At 32.8% G+C, this 22,857-nt stretch overlaps 1 protein-coding gene across 2 annotated transcripts in view; it reads right to left on the reverse strand.

The window, feature by feature from the left end:
- jeb (low-density lipoprotein receptor domain-containing jelly belly protein) overlaps positions 1-22,857 on the reverse strand; it is a 96,554-nt gene that overhangs the window by 48,583 nt on the left and 25,114 nt on the right. The gene's annotated exons all lie outside the window — the stretch shown is intronic.

Raw genomic sequence — 22,857 nt, forward strand, 5'->3', positions numbered from 1 at the left:
TCGTTACGTTTTAACGATATGCGTTTTAACGTGTCAAAGAAATTCACGGAGTTAACATTCTCACTGTAATATTTTATATTTAAGAAGCGTACGCAGACTTTTGTAAAACTGACTGAAAAACTTTCCAGCAAAATCATCATGGTTATTAAAACTCGAACAAACCATAAAACCACTATTTACTCTTCTCGCATTATTCAAGACGATATTCCAGCGTTGGTACGTGTATCGTCGAAAACAATTCGCGAACTTTTCTATTAGCGAGACTATCCATGAACGAAACAGTTCGTGAAAAATGAGAAAAACGCGAGAGAAAAGTTTCGTCGTGGCTCGCCATATCCTTGAATCTTTCGTTCTATTTTTCATTCCCTTTTTTGTCACGGCCAAGCATTTTTCCTCGTGCTTTTTTCCTTCAACCTTTCTTTCTCCCTATGTTATTGAGATAATAATGAGTAATAGCCTTGCTGAAACCCCCCACGGGGAAAATATCATAGAAAGTTTACAGAGGTCCTATCATTCTCGGTGCGTGGTATTACGAAAGATAATTTTTGTTTGAAAATGAATAGCCTGGTTCGATCTTAAATCATCGGTTAACCTGGCAACCTTTCCCTTCGTAATAGAACGTTACGTAGGCGCGTTATCAGAAAGAGATTCGTAACTGGAACGAAAATTATCAAAGAATACCGATACAAACGAGAGTGGGCACGTTCCGATGCGCGATTGCAAATAGTTGTTTGCTTTTAACTTTCGACTCAATACGCAACGCTATACGACCCATAGACGTATTTCTGGCGAAATCGATGTTCTTCAATCTGCGAAACGTTTCCGCGTTGTGTATTTTCCTGTCTTTACATGGAATTTCATCGTAAAGATTTATGTACACGAATGGAATGGAAATTTTTAATTAGAGAAATTTATATCTCAATGTATTGATATTTCAATGTTTCAGAAGTAAAACTAATTACTTAAATCGTTTATTGTCTATCATCCATTTATATTCACTTTCATTATTTAATTATAATCATAGTAGTTCTCTTAAGTGTACGAACTTTCATTCACATTATACGTTTCTTAGAACTCACTCTTTCTCAAATTATTCGCTTATGAAACACGTCTTTTAACCTCTCTTATACAGTGCTTTCTAGTATTATACTTCAGGTTCCAATTTCTTAGAAACAAAATTATTCAAAACCTCTTACGTATTCCTACAAAAAAAAAAAATTACGTTTTATTTATCATACGAATCCTGAACAAATAAGTCGATTCACAGCTGACTCCTTTATATCGGAGATAAGATTAAGATGGAAATTAAAAAATGTCAATAGCATCAAGAATGGTATGTCTTGTATACAATAATTTAAGGTATATACTTAAGTTAGACTACCGTCACACGTACATTTTTATATTGTTTCTAGTAAAGCAATTGAAAAATTGAACAAAATGATTTCGTTTGGTGTGATATTTATGCCTGTTCAGATGCCAGTTTCCGTATATCTGCAGCGTTTCATGTTACTCACATTAACTGTACATGCAACTAACTATACATTGCAAATAGTAAAATGAATTATCACCATGTCCTTTAATGGATAATTTCAATTTATAACGTATCAGTTCCATAAAAACGTAGTAAATGTTGCTTCCAATTATCGATATATTATGAATCTGTATTTTTTGGTATAATTTAAATAATATTGCTACGAATCAATTAAAATATATACTTACTTATGAACTGTAACGTGCTTCAATTCAATTCAAATACAAGCAACGCTAGTTAAAAGCCATTGCTTCCTTTATACAATGAAACGTTAATATTAGGTTGTCCGAAAAGTTTCTTTCTTTTTATAAGGAAATAATGTATGCACAACATTTTTCGTTTTATATTATTTTGTCGAATTACGTATGATCCATTTTGTTCTATCAAAATAAAGATCACAACGACAGACAGATTAGGTTAACCTAATATTTATTTTACTATTCGAATCCGACGAGACAAAAAGATTCCACTGTGACGCGTAGAATCGAACGTAGTTTGCGTTAACAAAGCTGCAAAAAGAAGTCTCGAGGGAACAAGATTCAAGCACTAAGGAGTCAGATGGGAGATACGGTTTACTCAAAGACGAAGGGAATCGACTCTGGCATTTCCTGAGATTCATCGGGGGATGCTCGGTTAATTCTCAACCAGAGGATACGAAGCTTTCTTTATCTTCTTCGAATCTCCTGGATGAGTGGCTGGAATCCTTGGAAGCCTTCCGGCGTCAGGGGTAAAACACCCTCACGAGCGTTTCTCTGCTCGTCACCGGATCTCCTATGAATTGAAACCGACCGGGGATATCCTGAAACGCGTTACAGACACGTTTCAGGACTTCGGAGATTACTAACGACCTCGCTGGATTCAAGGAACTTCTCCTATCGAGTGCTCCTCTATGTTATATTAAGTATAATGCTCCTTTGAAAATTATCGCGCGTGAGGTTAAATGAAATTCCGAAATGATTGGCTATTTAATCTCAACGTTTCGATTTCTTTCATTACAGAATTATTATAGAATTATCGTGGGTGAAATATGCTTCAGAATGAAATTCAATGATTGATGATGAAGAGAATATTATTATATTTTACACATATGATTAGACAGCTGTTAGACATGGAAAATATTTTTAAACGAAATTTGACGATTTGGCGACACGGAGAATATTTCTAAAAGACAATCTAATGATATGAAAATACTTTGGAATGGTATTTGACGTTTTGACGGTACGAAGAATATTTTGAAAGAAAATTTCGTGATGTGAAAGTACTTTGGAACGAAATCGGACGATTTGACAGTACGAAGAACATTTCGAAATAGAGTTTGGAAATTCTATTATGTGAAAAATACTTTTGTTTAACGACAGGAAGAGCACTTCGGAATCGAATTTGACAATTTTATTACGCGGACAATGCTGTCGATGAAATATGAATTTTGTTAATGAAAACTAAAGAAAATCGATCTCTATAGTTGCATAAGTATATTTGCGTTAAACAATACCAATATTGCCTTTTTCTTTTTACCTATACTCTTTTTTTTTATTGAATGGTAGAATGAAACTATACGGTAATTTCATTCCAAAATTCTTTTATTCAAGAAAATCAATTTTCCAAGTGATTTTATGCTTTCGCTAGATTGAAGAATGGTAAGTAAAATTGCCAATGGCAAAAAATGGAAACTCAAAACATGGAATAATTTTCTTCCACGCGAATTCCTTTATTCAGAAAAATCGATTTTTTCACTTTGTCAAGTACACGTGTCACACTACGATACTCATTTTGTATGCAACAACTCATGATATACTCAGACCTTCGTGTGGGTGCGTACATAGTTCTGCGTTTAGGTGAGTTCCGTAGGTAGATACGAGTGCGTGGGTGTTTCACCACGTGTTGGTGATCGTCGCAAGGTTGTTGCTTTTTTTTGGCTTTTTTTTCCTTTCTACAAATCTTGTTTTTCTCGGGTTGCATCAGCCTTCCAAAGGCTTTTTGCATAATGTGAAGTCATTCGAAGAACCTCATAGGTGTCCACACGCCCTCGCCTCAACCTCTAACCTTCAAAAGATCCTCCCGCAGCAAAGGACATATTGCACGTAAGGTTAGGTTAGGTTAGCTCCAAGGATTTTACGAACTGTCATTTCTAACTTTTAATAGTTGCATCTTGCATTCTCGTGTTCTCTCGTATATTCACGTCCATTGCTTACACGCAAAATTGCAATTTCAACTTACACCTTGATGGTCGAATTTGAAGTTTTAATAAGTTTATGACGTGCTAAATATCCACATCTTGGCTCCTGTTTTTCCCATTATTTATGGTTAAAGAAATCGCTTGAATGAATTAGTAGCAACGTATGAAGTTAAAGAAGAAATTATCTGGCTCGATAAATTATTTTACTTTTCTTCTAGGGAATAAAAAATCCATCGATTGGTGTATAAAAAACGTAATACTTTTAATATACTGCGTTAATCCCACCTAACGAAGATGGCTAGTCCTGATAACTCGAAGAAGATAAATTCGTAAGAGGAAAACCATGAAACACGATAATCGTTATCTTTTTTTTTTTTTTTTAGTTTTAACATAACTTTTTGTATGTTACATTTTATAAGAGTAACGAAGAAATTAACGAACCTAAGATGATCAAAACTCTCTGTATAAATTATGTAACCCTATATGTACCCTTTGAGCGCTGCGTTGTCCGACGATAAGCGTGCGCTGTGGGCTGGCCACTCTTTACGAAGAAGCACACCGTGAGCTGCGTATTTTTTGCGAAAGGCATTGTAGTCTGCTTTGGTTTTCGCTTTGGTTTGCCAGTTTGATAATTAATTTTTTTGTTTCAACGAAATCATCAGAATGTGAGGTGGATAACATCCATACGTCTTTTTTATCACGCCACTTTAACGCCACTTTTAGCTTAAATTGAATGGTTATGTGTATTATAAATTTTTAAACTTTTAGACTCTCTCTTCTGTAACACCCCGTGTACAATTTTTGCTTCCACAAACAACCTCGCAATTTTCACATCGACACGACATAAGCGCAGACAAAATTCAAACCCGGAAAAACTTCATATCGCTTGTTTGTATTTTCTAATTGTGATATCGCGCATCGTCAGTCGCTCGACATTTGCATCCGCGTTAAAAATTAAACTCTCGCAAAGCCCGGTAGCTGCAAACCGATTCAATTTAACAAATGTTTGACGAACTCGCGCGATGTGGTTGCGTCCGGTCGTCAGGATAATTGAACGGTTCAATATTCACGAGGCTGTACTTTTAATACCAAAGTTCGCTGCGCGTTTCGCACAGCTGTTTCAACGAACCCCTTTCTTCGTTTCTAGCCATTTTTTTTCTTCTTTTTATTTTTTTTTTGTCGCAACGAAACGGAGCTGGAACGACACAGTTCGAAATGGTTAGAATGAAGCAGAATAAAGTAAGTAGGATAAAATAAAGCAATCGTCGAGAGTATCAAGAGCCGCAAATAAAATGTCCAGACAAGGATCTCTAAAAAGTAACGGCTGTAAAAATGGTTCGAGATATTTTAAACATGCAAAGTAAATGGTATAAAGAATCTCCAGTCACTGTTCGAATGTTCCAATAGAAGTAAAAATTCACAGGTTCCTTCAAATGATTTCGGGTAATATTTTTTTTTGGAACTTCTATAAAGAAAAGGACTTTAAAATTTCAGGAATTGATCAAGAGCTTTATACAAATTTTTGTACGATTATGTAATCACATAAATCGTAGAAACCAAGAGAATCCTACAACTTAGACAGACAAAAGATCTACTAATAGAAAAATTTGGAAAAGAAATTTGTCGAACTGCGAAACTTTGAACTTTCAACATTCGAAAATATTTAATTTGCGACGCTCAAAGATTTCAAAATTTCAGTTTGATTCAATTACCAATGTTTCTGGAATTCCATTAACATTGGCAATCGCTGTCCCGCCGAAGAGATACGTCAGAATGAAATTTTCCAACTGACGTTTCGTACCAAGATAAATAGCCGCGCGTTCAGATAAATAGAAATTATTACAATACATATTGATAAACGGCACGCTTGCTTTGTAACCGATTCCCCTTGCACGTGTTTTTTCATTATAATAGATCTTATTGAATATTCTCTTTTCTCCTTTTCTGCGATCATCTAACCGCGTACCGAGCAAATAACATATGCGTTGACAACTACTTTTATGCAATAGAACAATGCGTGCATGAGATACGCTGCTACTCACAAGTGGCTCACAACATCAACAGAAAAATGACAAACGCGGTCATTCGTTATTCGTAACAAATATGTACAATCGTATTTTCAAATTCAATTCTTACTATAGAGCTAAAAATTGTTGCTCTGTTGTTATGGAATGATTCGATAAGAGAGAGAATATTCAAGAAAATATTTTAGATAGAACAATATTTTCATCTGTGAATAATTTGACGAATACGACTCCCGAAAGTACTGGAACACTTCCAGAAACTTTTCACGTATACGTATATTATACAAAACATTTGGAAGTGTCATTGGGACTGTCACGATCAATCAGACACGACTGATTCGTCGTGATTATATCGGTAAAATTTGAAACGTATCTGAAAATGTATATAAAAGTTACAAGATACTTGTTGTAAAATAGCTTCACTTCGTGAAAATTACCAAAGTATTTGAACGGTCAATTATTCGATATATCAATATTTAATGAGACCATCACGATAGTCGTGTCTTTTTATAGCGCTGACGAAATTTCAAAAAATTTCATGCAACGCGCGCGATACATCGATAAAAGTTTTCCATAGAAAGTGCTCCGATACTTTCGCGAGTCACTGTACGTTAACACTAACTAATTCGCATTAATGTATACGACAGCTAAAGTAACGCTGGAACTCAAATATTTATATACAAACATTTGGTTGGAGAAGGAAATGGTACTTTGTTTTGAAATTGCGAAACATCCGGTAGTAACGGTGATACTATTCCCAAGGATGGTAGGCGAAAAAGGACTCTTTTCTTCGCCATTACGGAACGTTCCTTCGGAAAAAGGCGTGTCAATACTTTTTATTAAAAGAATTGTCCTCTTAACACAGCAGAGATACTCAACAGGTGGAGGAACGTTCTTTCCGACATCGTTTATTCTCACATATAGTTGAGGAAAGGTTTCCGCCCCAGTAAAATAGCTCACTGATCGAGCGAAAATCCCAAACTGTTCAACATTTTATAAAACTAATTTTTGACAAAATAACGAATTACTTTTTATGCGTAAATTTATATGATATTCTATAATATCTAAATTTTTAGACATTTTCTTTTTTTTTTTTTTTTAATAATATTTTGTGTAATATCTTGGAATGGAACATTCTCAAAATTTTTTACGTTCTTCTGTCTTATTCTATGATTTTAAATCTCTAAACGAATGAACAAATATTTTTATAGTTGCTTTTTAATTATTTCTTTATGGAATAATGCATTCAAAATTTTATACAATTACGTAACTATGGAAATTAGAGCATTTTTTTTCATTTCACGATTAGCAGATACATTATCTACAAATGAAAATGTTCAAACCTTTCTCAATTTTCATTCTAATTTAAACGTCTCTGAAGCAAAGAAATTATTAAACTAGTTAAACTTCCGAAATTATTTTTTTCTAGAACAATGAGTTAAACGTAGATTTGCAAACTGATTATACCCTATAAAATAATTTAACTCTTCAGAAAATTAAGATAACGACAGATCACGTTTGTTTCAATTCCGCTTCGTTGTCTGGTTGAGATCTACAACACAAGTTTCGATCGTAGAGCGTATTCTCGCAATGCAAATTATCGAACTTCCAATTCGGAGCAACTACATAAAATTTCCAAGTAGCGAACTCTGTGCGTTGGAAGTTCTTCGTTAATGTAGTTCCACGGTCGATGACAATTTATAGTCCCCTGTTATTGTTAATTTCATTGCATCCTGCACCCACATTGTTCAACTCTTCAGGGAGCGTTATTATGAAAGTTCAGGTTACTGGTTTCGAGACATTTAACGATGTACATTACTTTAATAACTGTAATCGCCATTACGAAATATGTACATAATTATCGATAGAAACAATTTTACTAATAAATTACTTGACCTATATTGATCAAGTGACCTAATAAAGGAGTATCGTCTCTATCGAGTAGCTTTTTTTTACTTACGAAGCGTTCCTCTATAGAGTTTCATTAGGCAATAAGTTTGTAAGGATGTGCTGTAAATTATATAATCAATGACTTTCGGAAATTCTAAAATTTTCGAAAAATTTTAAAGATATTTCTATGCTAGTCGTACTACTATTAATAACAGATAATTAAGTTCGTGAATAAATTACTTTCTAATTTATTGATTTCGTGGAGATTTTCGTCCAACAATTTTTTTTACAATTTTTCTCGTCCGTCAATTTTAAATCGAGTAATGAATTTCAAAATGGCTTGATTGGATAATACGTAATTTTCGCCAAGCTGACAATTTCAAAAAGTTCTCAGCATGGGATTTTTTAAACAAAGAGCTTTTTCCATAGTTGGATACCTTGACAATATTTTTAATTAGAAAGTCGACGGTTTTGAATATATAAATTATTCAAATAATTTTAAAGTTTCTCGTAACAAATTTTTAAATATGAATGTTGAAAGTGGTTTTCTATTTTATTTTTTAAACTTCAAAAGTCAATTTTTGTTACATTTTTCCTATTGCAATTTTTTAATGGATTTTTAATGGATTGAAAATTTAATAGTTAATGGACGTTCATATATTATATTCTTAAACATTTTTTTTTTATACTTCACCTTTTTTTATTATCATATATCACGTGTATTTGTTTTAAAATAATAAACTTGAACTGTCCATATTAATTTACGTAAATTTCGTTAATTTTGGAATTAAAGAACATTAGAAAAATGTTCTAACTAATAATTTTTTGTAATTCCAATAATTTTAATAATGATTGTACCCTTTATATGCATAAAAAAAATGTTTTAGGACAATAGAGTGCATAGCCGCAATTAGAAACATTTTATTCTCTTCACAAAAATTCTAGCAATTACTCGTGCTTTGTAGTACATCTGAATTACTTGTATATTTTATTTCATCCCTTGTCTCGTTTCCTCCGTGCAAAATCCTGTTGTTATTTACAGCGAGAAATAGAAACCAAGCAAAAAATTATACAATTTTTATCAACTGACCACCGTATCTTTCTATCTAACAATAAACTGCAATAAACTGTAGTCGTGTCGTATACACACAGTGGCATTGAAAACATACATAGTCGAATATTTCAGTCAAATTGCAGCGATAGCGCACTAAATCCACGACATATAAAATTAAATACGTGTATGATAGCTGCGGCTTTTTATACACAAAATAAAAGAACTTTGTCAAAATAGATTAGATATTAGTCAAAGGCAGAGTTTGACACATTTTTCAAAAATAGGTATTGCGCCAATGCAATATTCAGACTATAAGAGTTGATTTGAAAAATCTATAAAATTTATATACAGTGGCTATAAAAAGTATTTGCACCACAAAATAAAAGAACTTTGCCAAAATAGATTAAATATTGAACAAGGGTAGAGTTTGACACATTTTAAAAAGTAAGTGTTGCGGTAATGCAACACTGAGACTATAAGAGTTAATTTGAAAAATCAATAAAATTTATATACAGTGGCTACAAAAAGTATCTGCACAGATTTTTCTTATTTTCCGATGAGGAATTTTTTTATCAAGTTGAATATTTCGTTTGCATAGTATAACATTTCTGCAGGTACATGAATAATGAAAATACTATTAAAAGGTATTAAATGTAGCTAATATATTTGTATCTAATTAACTAGTATCTAAGTGCTGTAATTAATATAACACAACTGTAGCTAATGTACGTACGACTGTTATCACAAATCTGCCAAAGCGTCCTGATATTTTGAACGGTAGCGTATATGGAATATTCATCGTAATATTGGTCATAGCTGTGTAACGTTTAATGGTTCGCGTAAATATTCCGATCACGGATGTCCGATTACGTCATTGTTCGATATCCACATAGATTTATAGGAATAGTGACGTCAGCTTTCGTATCGTGACCCGAATGTAATACGCGTCGAAATCGCTCAAATTTTCTGAGAAATTTTATTTTAAGAATTCCATCAGGATATCTATGCTAAATCATATTGGTACAACACTGTTACAGAACCTGTAACAAGTTACGTGAAACAAAAGAAAAACAAATCTCTCATATTTTGAATAACCTTTTTGTGAAACAAAATCAATTTATGATCATTTAACACGTTAAAATGGCAGTTCAAAGGAAATTTAACCAATTTGTTGTTTGTCATTTAGAGCGAAATAAAAGGTTGTTAACCTTATAGGATTCACCTGTGTTATTTATTAAATTTATTGAGTATTGTATCGGAAAGTTGAATTTTGTCAGATACGAAGAGGATGGAATTAAGGATACAATATTTCAATAAATATTTCACATAAAAAATTTTCCAAATAAAAACACACTGAAGAGAAAATTTAGAAAGCAACAAAATCTACAATTTGCTAATATTTATCAAGCAAGCCAAACTACTCGATAGTATCATATTAATATTAATATTTCACACATATCCCTCACACAAATATATGAAATATAAATATCCCTCAAAAGGTTACAAGTGTTACCCTTACCCAGCATTTATAAATGCTTATCATATAATTAAAAAATCATTTACTTATCTTGTTTATACAACAAAATTCGATTCCTTGCTAAATATTTAATATCTGGCCATTTGCAAGCCATCAGGGACAATAAAGAATTTTTCAAAGAGCGATATAAAAGTGATACGATGCGGGAGAGACAGTAAGCTGGCGATTTACTAAAATTTAATATTCCTCTTTGGTAAAAAAAGGCAATTGAATGAAACTTTTATTAATACCGACAGACACGAGAGTGTACCTCGAATCGTGTGTCTCGAGTAGAACTGGTGCATCGTGTTACAGGAAACATGCGAGAGCGAACAGAATGGCAGTGTAAACGATTTGTACGCTTGTAACAGGCGCGGTATCGGAAACGACGACGCTCGACACCCCGACGAAAGCACCCCGTATTCCAGGATGTTATCCGATCAATATAAATTGCCGACTGGAAATGTCGCGACACATTACGTAAAGTTCAGCGATTCACGGCCGGGGCCTCCACGTGCGGATCAACCTCTCTCTCTCCTCGTTTAAACAAAGACCGCCAAATTGGTGATGATATTTCGCGAAATAAACGAGAATTAAAGCGATGCGACGAGAATTAAAGGGTGACGGATGAAACGGGGAAAGTGGTTGGTTTTGCGCGAAGGGGTGAAACGCCACACGCGAGAACTCCAAAAGAGTTAACGTCGGCTCTATAAATAAAGCGAACTAAATTTAGGACGCCCGCTTTTTTCGCTCGCAACCGTTTTGTTTTTTTTTCTTCTTTTTTTTTCTCCCCAGAAAAAACGTTTGTTACGCTCGATCTCTATGGAGGAGAAACAGAGAAGATAGAGGATCGATGGGACAGAAATAGAATTTTTGTGTATCTTCGCGACACGAAATGCGACTTTGAATATTTTTGAGAGAATTTTGTAAACATTTTTTGAGAGAATTGTATATTATACGCAGATATTTTCGAGTAGAAACGTATACAAAAACAGGAATTAGTTTGCAAATATCTTATAACATCGAAAGAATACCTTAAAGAATCTTTGGAAGAAGCTGGGAACTATGAAACCTATAGGAGAACACGATTAGTCACTTCTTCCTCTTTTTACAGGAGAGTACTTTTTAAAATTCAATATTTAATATAAAATTCATTGTCAATTAATCTCATGTCATCAAAATTCTCTCCATAATTTTAAGGATATTGCTCCTGTCTTAATATTGAAATATTGTTTCAAAACTTCATCGACTATGCGCCTTTGTAGCTAACAGATTCTTTTGATTTTCTCTTTAGTCATAAAATAACATTAAAATAAAAAATCAATGAAATATCATGCTCTCTTCTGTGATCTTCACATAGAATCAAAGTTTGTTAGAAATTTATTTATCCATATCCAATAGATCGCACATAAATTGTTTGTCGAAACAGGAAGCACATTGAATATTAATTAAAACACGGAAATTAATCGATAGTACGGCAGCAATGTCTTTGTTTCGACAAAATGTTATCATTTTTTTGTAAAAAAAAAACTGATAAAACGAGAAACTTTTCGAATCAAAGAGAATATTTCATTTTGCTTTCCGGAATATTTAAAATTTTAAATGTTGCCATTAAAAGTCTGTTAAAATACTTGTCGAAATGTTTAATCTCAAAACGTTATCATATAATTCAATTAACATTTGTTTCTGTACATTTATTATTATAACTATGTAGAAAAAGATAATAAGGAAAAACTAGTGTAAATGTCTATGTATAACATATAATTACATATATTCGTTTGGTGGACGTCGATGAAGATTGGATCTGATTTGTCGCCTCTAAATCAACGATCGTGGACTTCGTTCGTATTAAATCCTGAGTCATTTGTTTGTTTGTAGCATGCACTCGGCGATAGCGGAAGGATACTAGTTAAATCTAACGATCGTCTTGTTCTATCGGACGGCCTCCACATTGGAACTGATTCAATTCATTTGCGTTTCATTAATCAAACGAAAATGCATCGTGACGCAAGCGATAAAAATTCGTAGGCTTGCAGCTGAAAGATTCGATAATCTTAACATTCCCAAACATAAATTGCGTGACTCTCAATAAAGAAATGACATTTGACCATAGAAAAATAGTTGACGCATCCATTAATAAAATAAATAATAACAATAAAAGGAAGAAATGTGACAGAAAAATCTACTTGATAAGGCGATCGTTCTTATATAATTTCAGACGTATTTTATTGTATATACTTTTAGGCACCGTTAATCAAAAATTTTAGAAACGAAAATACGGGAGTTCATTTTTCGAAGATAATTTTTTAATCAAGCTTGAATGCTTCACAAGCAAGAGATATTTCGATTGAAAAGTTCCCAATTTAGTTAATTGAAACTAAAATATTCAGGAAAGAGAGATGAAATATTCTCTTTGATTCGAAAAGTTTCTCGTTCTACCAGCCCTTGAAATCTATAGAAAGCTCCCGAATTTGAAGAAACTAGTTTCTTTACGTTCGTAAGCTTTCTGTTTAAGGATATTGTACATCGAAATTATATAACGATATAGTAGAATTTTTGATATTTTAATTTAATTAATGTTATATCAAAATATAATAAATAGATATCGAAGTAAACAAGTACATAAATACAAATTTAATGAATGAATTACATAGTTTTTAAATCAGATATTTACTGATTCTGATTTACGAATTTCTTCGTTCGAAACGTTAAAGAAAATAAAGCTTTCACTTTGAAACTTTGACTACGATTCAAAAAATTCTAATTTCGAAAACTCCACAAAAACCCTGCATTGTAATTAAAAAATTTTGAGGAAATCCAAAGCGTTCGAAACTAGTCGAGCAATATATAATTAGGAAATTTTTCATTTTAAAATTTGATCATTTAGAAAATTCTCAGGTATAAAATACTTTGGACGCAATTTTGTTTCTATCTAAAAACCTACGAGAGATTTATGTGTCAAAGAACAACCTAATTGAAAAACTTCCGTAATCATAAATTGACCGAATAGAAATTTATCAATTTGAAAAGTTCTTCAACGCTATTTTCAATTTGCAATTTAAAAATATCTTCATTTTGCGCATAATAATTCGACTGATTTTATAAGATTCATCCTAAGCTGAATAATGCTTTTTAACGAAGAAATTCTTAATTCGTTCGATAGGAAACACAAAGAGCCATACAGGAAACTATCAAATTATAAAATTATTAGCCCATACATCGTTCTGTATACTTCAATCGTATAATATACAGGGTGACTAATAATTTCCTTTGCTCGCGTTCAGTAAAGATGCGATAATATTCAGGAAAAATTCGTTGATAAACTTCTTGCAGTAAAACAAACGAATGTGTTCGTACAAATGCCACGATGCGACATTTCTGCCAGTTCACATGGACTTGTTTTTTATTCGTTAATCTCTGGGCGGAAGATACGACGATGCATCAGAATATGATATTAGAGCGTAATTGAGATGCACAATAAAAATCGCATCGGCACTTTCCTTCTTCGACAGATTCTGGGACAACGCGACCATTGTTCGCTATTGGCTATTAGAAAAATCCTCGATTCTGTTATCTAAATTTCTCAAGTTTAATTGTCGATCGAAGATAGGAATACAATTCACGAGGAAATAAAGCTTGAGGGAGAACATTTCCATAAAAAGGAATTAATAAGAAACTAGAAGTAATAAGAGAAATCTTTCCACGTTACGTCTTAGTATTATTTATTATTCATAGTGTCTCGGCGTTTATGCTACGAACAAGGCGGAGTTGAAACTACAGAGTAAACCTTTTTCGTTTGTGACTTCGTTCTCGGGAGAAACGAATTTGAAACTTTTCTTGCTTCGTATTGAATGTCATTCATATTTGGACGTAGTACACTTTTTATAGAGAAAATAGAAAAATACTATCGATTAGTATATAGAAAAGTAGATAGTTTCGTTTACAAAGGCTACGAGTTTAAATTACTGGTCCTCCACTTCCGGAAAAATATCAGCGTCATTCGACACCGCGTCACTTTGTCTAATTTTTCCTCGGCCTTCTAACGTTTCAAAAAACATGACGTAAAATGAGAGTGATTACGTAGAATATATTGTAAGTAGGTGTACGTGTATGTGTATTGTTTAAAAATTTAGGTTATTTCTGATATTCGCAATCTATGACAGAAATGCAGATCAAAGCTAATTTAATTCGCTACATTTGTCTTTATTCTATCGTTCGTATTCATATATCCATCATTCTTCGTTTTATCGGACAAACATAATATTTATTGAATAAGACTAAAAAAAGAAATAATTCGCCGAAATATAACGGAAAAAATTATATGGTTTGTTTAAAAAAGGTAATTTTAAATTCACTGCGAAAAAGAAAAGTATTTTCAAAGATGATTATTAACTTTATACTTAACCCATTTAACGTAGTTCAATTTTACATAATTAGATAGATTTTCCTGCTTTTCGTCCTTGGAAAGAGGGTTGCCACGTGGTCGTACCTACAAAATCAATATACGTATATATACAACATACATCGACACAATACTTTAAAGACAGTTCCAATACTTAGCATACTTTTAATTATAGTTATTTAGTTTAATTATAGGATAGGATAATTTTAATTACTTTGATTTTATTAGATTATCGTAAACGTGATAAGAAAACGATGTAGAACATTCTATATTTTATTGATCTAGATATAGAGTTTTCTAAATAGAAAATCGAAAGTTTCAAGCTCAGTAAATATGGTCAACTATATTAAAATTTTAATAATCTTAGACTGTGTAATTTTTCAAGATATTTTTGCAAATTTTTCTTTATCGTTTTAACTGTTTTGATACTATATTATTGTATAGCGCCTTAATGCTATATTGTAAATATTCAAAGTAACCATTTTTCACAGGACGTGAATGAGAAGCCCGTTTAAATTTAGTATGTGTTCATTACATAATCTAATGGTAGCATAACGAGGCTATCAAACGTTACTTGACCTTTTTATTACATCTTTATTATAAAAGAATTTTCTACGTAGATAACGCACAACAACGAGGGAAAAAAGAGCGCGGAAACAGTTGAGCAAAAATTGACAGAATTGATACTGTCGTAAGCGATTAGCATTCTTCCCGATAACCGTTGATACCATGCTTACATGAAAAGAGGAATATCGAGAATCAAGAAAAGGAAGTACAAACCCGATACAAAATCTCGGATTAGAAACGACAAAAGCCCAAAACTACGAAATGAATTGTGTAGAATAAAACACGAAGGAATTATATCGATAAATAATATAAACATAGAAAACGACGAAATATGCAAAATATTAAAATATTACAATCTAAAATTTTTAACGTTCATAGTAAACATCAAATTGATAAAGATAATTTTCTATCATTTTATAGGAATACAAACTACTTAATATACAGTTTAACCTACTCGCGCATAATAAAATTATGATGTTTAAAACGATTAAAATAAATAAAAGGAATATGAAGAAAGTGTTCGAAAAGAACAAAATTGAAATAAGTAGAATATTTACGTATACGGATATGTATTGCCTAACTAAAGAAAGACATATCGAATACTCTGAACTTTTTAGATTCTCAAATTTTTTACTGTACAATGATCGTTTCTTTTACGTATATTTTACGCGTTACTTCATAGCCTCATCCTTAATTTAAGCAGATTGAACAAGATTAGCAAAAATATCTTACTCAAAAAATAGTAAAAATAATTTTGTAGTTATTGTAATCCGTATCTCTCTATGTAACTTTTATTCGATTTATTGCTCCCGCGTTTCTACCGTTTTAGTTCGGTATCTTACTTATAACTATAACTTTACTTTTTGTTCGAGAAATTTCCTAAAATGGATGCATGTCGTTCGCCAAGAAATAATCTGATAACCGTGACTTTAACAGTGTGCCATCGTTCTCCATTTTCATACTCTCTTTTAAACTCGACGCAAGGATGACCAAATAATCACGTTCCATGCACCGTGTACATCGGTTACGCTCGTTCACCAGCGTGTAATCAAAAGGTACAAAGGAGCTGGTGTTGCTGTTTGTTTGGTGTCCCCTCAAAAACGCGGTAGCACACAGGATACGCAACACGATTTTCAACGATACATCCACGCGTTCCTTTGATCACGGAACAACCTGTTCGTGGATGGAAATCCACAAAGAGGAAAATATACGCGACGATCCTCGAACGGAAGGGTCATTGAAGGATCATCGAGGATCGATCGACGAACGAAAATTGAATAATTCTCAACGACGAATAGAGATCCACCGGAATGATTGTTATCCGAGATCGATCGTTGTCGTCTACGATAAAAATATTCGAACATTCGCTTATCTTTGGCAAGATTGTATTTTAATCGCGTTACTGTGTATGAAATGTTATTTAACGGAACTTAGAATTTGAGAAGCGACGATATATACCGCCTATCGGATTTTAATTACCGTGTGCTTTCAACAAGCTGAATGGAAATCTCAAACAAGGATCCATAACACATTTTGGCCACAGTCGAATTAACAGTATAGTTCTAGTACAGCTGTCGATCATTCTACTACATACAAGTTGCAGATATTTCGTGAGAAAGCGGTGTAACGTTGAACACAAGAAATACACTGGATGTTTGAAAGTTATGAAACAGTGTAACTTAAAAATCCCAAAATCTGCTAAATGTTCTTGTTAAATCTTTTAATCTCGTTGTCAGCTGTTTCGATTCGTTAAGTTCAGAGTAAGAAACAAAAAGAGTGAATGAAATAGAAACGAAAATAGGTCGGCTGACTCATTTTCGCATATATGGATTTTTTTAATTATTTATAAATAATTATCATTCATCTTTTTTAACACCTTCCATAGTCCTGACTGTGTAACGCTCTATCGAAAAGAAACTCGTTTTCTATAGAAGTTTAATAAAGTTTCCGAGATGAAGAAGAACTCCGAATGGACTCTCGACTCGAATGGCATTTTTCCATTTTTCTGGATGGAGCAACGGTCACGGTGTTATCACTTCTAAGCTTGTTACACGCGGCTTATTAATAACAAAGTTGGTCGCATGTTAATTCTATTCGAGTTTGATTTTCACGTAACACGCTAAATGAGGTTACAAGTTTGTAAATCAAAATCATAGGCGAGATAGGGAGCCTTTTACATGTACTTGACGCATGCTTCAAAATATAAAAGGTTTTTCTTTATTACTTTCAAGTTAAACGAAATGTTAGAAATATTTAAGGTAAGGTTTCTTGACGAATGCGCTGCGGATATTTAGAAAAATTTGAATATGCAAAGACGAAGAAGTCAAAAAGAAAATGACAAAATTTCTCCAAATGGTATTATGGATGCGACATTTCAGTTGTTATGGAATCTATATATTAGGTTGTCATAAAAGTATCTTTCAACGTGTTTTTTACAACAGTGCACCTTTATACAAACGTGAAATCAAGTCTGTGAAATGTCGCGGTGTTTATCTCAACAGAACAAGATGGATCGTACGTAATTCGACAAAATAATATAAAACAAAAAATTATTTCCTCAAAACGAAAGAAACTTTTCGGACAACCTAATAATATAATTTACCTTTATCGTTACAAAAGATGGTGTTTTATCTTTTCACCATTCACATCACTTACCGTTTCAATTTCTCCGTATTTCGATGCTTTGCTTTCTTATTTAATTCGTTTTCGATTTTCAATTTGTACCACATCATGTAGCAACCATTCTCCATTAACAAATATATTCTACCAGCGTTGATGCTAATTCAACAGGAGCTTCGTTGTAGCAGACCCTCGGAAAACGTACGAAACGCGCATTATCAAAACAATATTCTAGATACCGACGATACCAGAGAGCAACGTTAAGTGTAGAGAGCCCCATCCGATAGCCGGAATATGTTAATGACGCGTCGACCGGCAAAGTCATGCACGGATTGTGCGCAGTGACATTTTTGAATAGATTGAAATTGGGGTGACATCGCTCCAATTTGTCCTCTTACGCTTTACTAAATCGAATCATTTCAAACATTTTGATCATGTCAACAAATCATATCAACTACAGTGGCAGCGATTTCGTGGTGAAACCAAGGAGATCCTGTGGCTCAAAATAAGAGAAAAATGAAGAATAATGAAATTACGTTGGAGATTTTATATTTTAGAAAATCGAGTTCGAAAACTTCGATTCCTTCGAGTTGCACATATGACCAGGCACTTTGTACATTTAAAGTAAATATACTTTAAAAACGGTCTTCTCAATCGATTAAAATTACAAACTTTTGTTCACCATGTCGTAGAGCTGGTAGTTGGAAAACATAGCGTTATCACGATGCGTTTGCTAGTTAAAGTCCGTGTTACTTTCCACAATGTCGTCGTTGTTACTATAAACCAATGATTAATTCGTTTACTGACAATTTTCCATTCAAATCTGTCTTGTATCGTTGTCTCGTCCAATTATCTGTCGACGTGTTTACGTATTGAAACTTCACGCATTCAATTCTCAACGAGATTGCTACGAGTAATCTTGTTTTCCCATTAAAATCAACATAGACAAGTAGAGAATTTTCAGATATGAATTTTCGAAGAATTTGATACTTGTGTTGAAATTTACTGTACGATGAATGTACATTTATATCAAATTTATATTAAAATTTCACAGAAACATTATTTCATAAACGTCAAGATTAATAAGTGGAAATTCTGGACGCGTAATTTCGATATTCAGACCGATGATTATTAAAAATCTTGGGTCATCGGAAGATTGGATTCATTTTGGTCGCGTGTAGTACAAGGTATTTCTGAGTCACTCGCTTATATAACGTTTCAAACAAATTGTACATTCAATGTCGCACAGTATAGTAGAAATCTTGTTTGTACGATATGTACATATTTCGTAGATTTAATTATTAGAACATTATATGTATAGTGGCTCATAAAAGTGATAGAATACTTACGTTTGAACGTATTGTTTATATAAAACATTTTATAATTTCATTAACCTGAGAAAACGATTATATTGATAAAATTTGTAAATGTTTATAGGAGTTACGTGATACTGCAAACATGTATTTAGTAAGAAAACAATGTACATGGTGAATAGCCATTACGACTCTATAAATACATCTCTGCAAAATAAAAACACTGTACCTATTGTATTTCGATTTTTACTGAATTTTATTTAACCTGAGATATTAAAAATCAACTCGTCTATGGAAATTAAAAATAAACTTGTTATCGCACAATTTTGGGAGCAACAAAATTTAGATTATTCGTCACATTGAATAGGAAGAAAAAACAAAGATATCAAAAGAATCTTGGATTTTTTCTTTTATTACTTTATTCATCTATCACTATATTCATGTATAATTCATATTATTTAGTTGATTTTTTTTTTTTTTTTTTTTTTGGAAGAGAACCGAAACACTGAGACGTGGATGACATGGACGCCAAACGAGATAAAGGTACAGAACAATTTTCTAGCGAGTTTCACTGTTTCCAGCGTAATTGCATTGTACCGAGCTGGAGAAGCCGGAGAATCGTCGAAAGAACGACGTTAATCTTCGGCTAAAAAAGATTCGGTTAAAGGCGAACTTTTTGCATTAATTCAACTTTAATTAATTTACAAAAGGCTTCATTTAACATTATGTACCTTTTCACCGGGTTTTGTCTTTCCTTCCTTTTTCTTTCTTGTCTTCTTTTTTATCTTTTCCAAGAGAAAGACGTTCACTCGTCTCGAAGTAATTTGAATGCATCGAGGAACGAGATAAAAATGTAAGTTTAACTTTCTCCGACTAAGAGAAAATTTCATTGAGCTTTCCGTGTAATTTGACTTTAATTAATTTATCAAAGCTGCTATTCATCATTGGCTTTTTCCCTCTTTTTTCTCTCATTTTTTTGTCCTTTTTTTTAATGTCGGTTTGAAAAGAAATAATTACGTCTGCGTACAATTTCAAGGTAGCGGTAGGTGAAAGGACGATGAATTTAGTCTCGTTTAGGTCTAAAACCTCGCGTAAAATACGCTTGGCTGGCCGCGTCTCTACGCATTAATTTTCATTTCTTTTGATTCTAAGGATGCGCGTTCCTTTCAACGAAGCTCCGAGTTATCTTTCATGTATAGAGGAGTCAGAAATTTTATTACTTCATTTATTTTGCGACATGTCTCAGTGCGTGACATCTCTCATCATCGCCTGATTTTATCGTAATAATACATAAGAATATTCTATCGTGTTGCGATGTAAATTAGTTGAAACGAATTGAATAATAGAGATCATGAGTGGCTGTTCAAAATTTATAAAAGCTATTTTCCACAAATTTGAGGAATGTCTGATACCCTGTGCTAAATCACAATTTAATTTTTCTTGGGGCTATTAATAAAATTATATTACAATATCGTATAAAAATATTCTATTTTGCTGTCGTACAAATTAATCAACATATAGATCTATTATTCGCACACAATAATTTTCGTAGATTTAAAAAATATATCATGGCCTGTATTGATCAATGCAAATTGTATAATCTTGTACAAGAACATTCTATTGCATTATAACGTAAATTAAGTCAAAATGTAAATAAAGATAAAAGCTGAATGTTCGTGTATGTTTATCTGAAAGTAAATGTTTCAATGATTTTGGACGACCATTGGGAAAATCAATCTTATCGGAACACAAGTCAGTACTCGTAGCAAACAAGATTAGCGCAGGTCGGAACTATCGTTTATCGTTTTGTTTGGAAACGAGTCATTCATTAAATTCTATGAAATAACGTTATCGTAATAGTCACAATCAAGTACCATTTCTAAAGGATCTGCTAAAGGATCTAACTAGCCCTTTGTAACGTTACAAAAGAAAAAAATGACTCGATAAGAAAGCCACGCGCATACTACCCTTTAATGTACTCTATTAATTCTCATAAAGATTCCAGTTAACAATACTTTGCAATTACTTGAATAATAAACTATATCGTTGCGTTATAAAGCAAATAACCATTGCTACAAATGAACCATAGCGACCCACAGTATCCCAAATAATATACAGGGTGTTTCCAATTTTTCCAGACAAATTACATAGACACAGTACGATGAATAGCAAGAGAAGCAGTGCTAATTATGCAGTTTAGTCGCTTTTTCCAATGTTAACTATTTTCATTCGACCCAAGAGTGTTTTCACCTTAAATATTGAAGTGATTTTCATAAAATTGAAAGCGAAAAACATTATTATGTTACGGTGTATTAATAATTTTAACCAAATATAAATTACAATACATTTAAATGCTTAAATACTTCTTACGTTAAACATTCCTAATTTTTCAATCATTTTCTAATAATTCTCCCGCATAATTAATCAAATAATCCACCAATGATCCTCCAGTAATTTTCTACTCCGAAATAACAAAATTTATTCCGCCTGAAACGACCAGGCAATCTACTTCCTCTACCCCGATCCGCCATAAAATTCCATCCCACGGAACACCTGCACCCCAAAACCGTCTACCAAAGCCACCTAAATCACCCATTACGATCATTCCCCGATCTCCTTCGTTGCCAATAAAAACACCTAAGACCTCGTTCATTCATTCGAACAGTGCACAAGAGAATAACAAACGGGTGACGAATAGCAAGTACCACAAGGCATATGCCGAAGACGGTATGATCAGCTGTTCGAAAGGCACAAAGGATATTCTCGACTTGATTGTCGACGTGTGTAGTGTCAGGTAAATTGCTTAGATGTTTAGACATTAGACATCAATCGAGTGATTCCTTTCGTCTGTTTTGTCTATTCAGTTTGTTCATTCATTCACAATTACGTAGGTGTTTCCTTAAGCGACCAACACACATTGAAATATAATATGTCGCGAAAATATTTGAACACTTATGGTAGAAAATTCTCTTTTATGTGTATATCGTGCTTGGTATATAAAATAATTTTGAACGATTATATTGGCAAAATTTGAAACCAACCTGAAACTGAAAAAAATATAGAAATTACAAGATATAGTAAAAAGTTAGTATACGGCATGAGTAGTCATCATAGCATCTTGAATATGTAACAAGTGTTAACGATAATATTGCTGAACATCGGGGCCTATTGATACAGGCTATCCCAGCAATTATGCTACACTAACAAAAGTGACAAATTTTCAAACTCGTTTTTCTCGAAAAGGAAACGTTAGATGAAAAAATTGTATTCTATATTTTTGACTTGTTCACGTAGATTTCACTACGTGCTTTCACATAAAATCTGATAGAAGCTGATTGTATCATAATTGCTTGGACACCCTGTATTAGTAAGCTGCAATATTCAGTGAAGTTCGTTACGTGTTATAATTTTTTATTTTCAATAGATAATTGACCGTTGAAACTTTTTCGCGATCTCTATGAAATAAATAGCTACCTCAAATATCCTACAAGATCTATGTATATTTTCAGAAATTTTTCAAAACCAGTACCATGATTTTCAATCGTAACAATCGAATGTCAGGGAGTACAATGAAATTAATTCACATAACACGTATTCATAAAACGTGTCTACATCTTGCTTGATCTGAGATATGTAAAATCAATTCGTCTACGTAAATTACAAATAAACTTGTCGTAGCAAATATCAGAAGAAACTCAAGGTTATTTGTTACTTTGGAAAAAAAGAGGATACAAAGGTATCAATTTTCCGAATGTCCAGTTGGAC

Source organism: Bombus flavifrons, chromosome 15 (assembly GCF_040668555.2).
Source record: "Bombus flavifrons isolate JBK064 chromosome 15, iyBomFlav1_principal, whole genome shotgun sequence".
Classification (NCBI taxonomy): Eukaryota; Metazoa; Arthropoda; class Insecta; order Hymenoptera; family Apidae; genus Bombus; species Bombus flavifrons.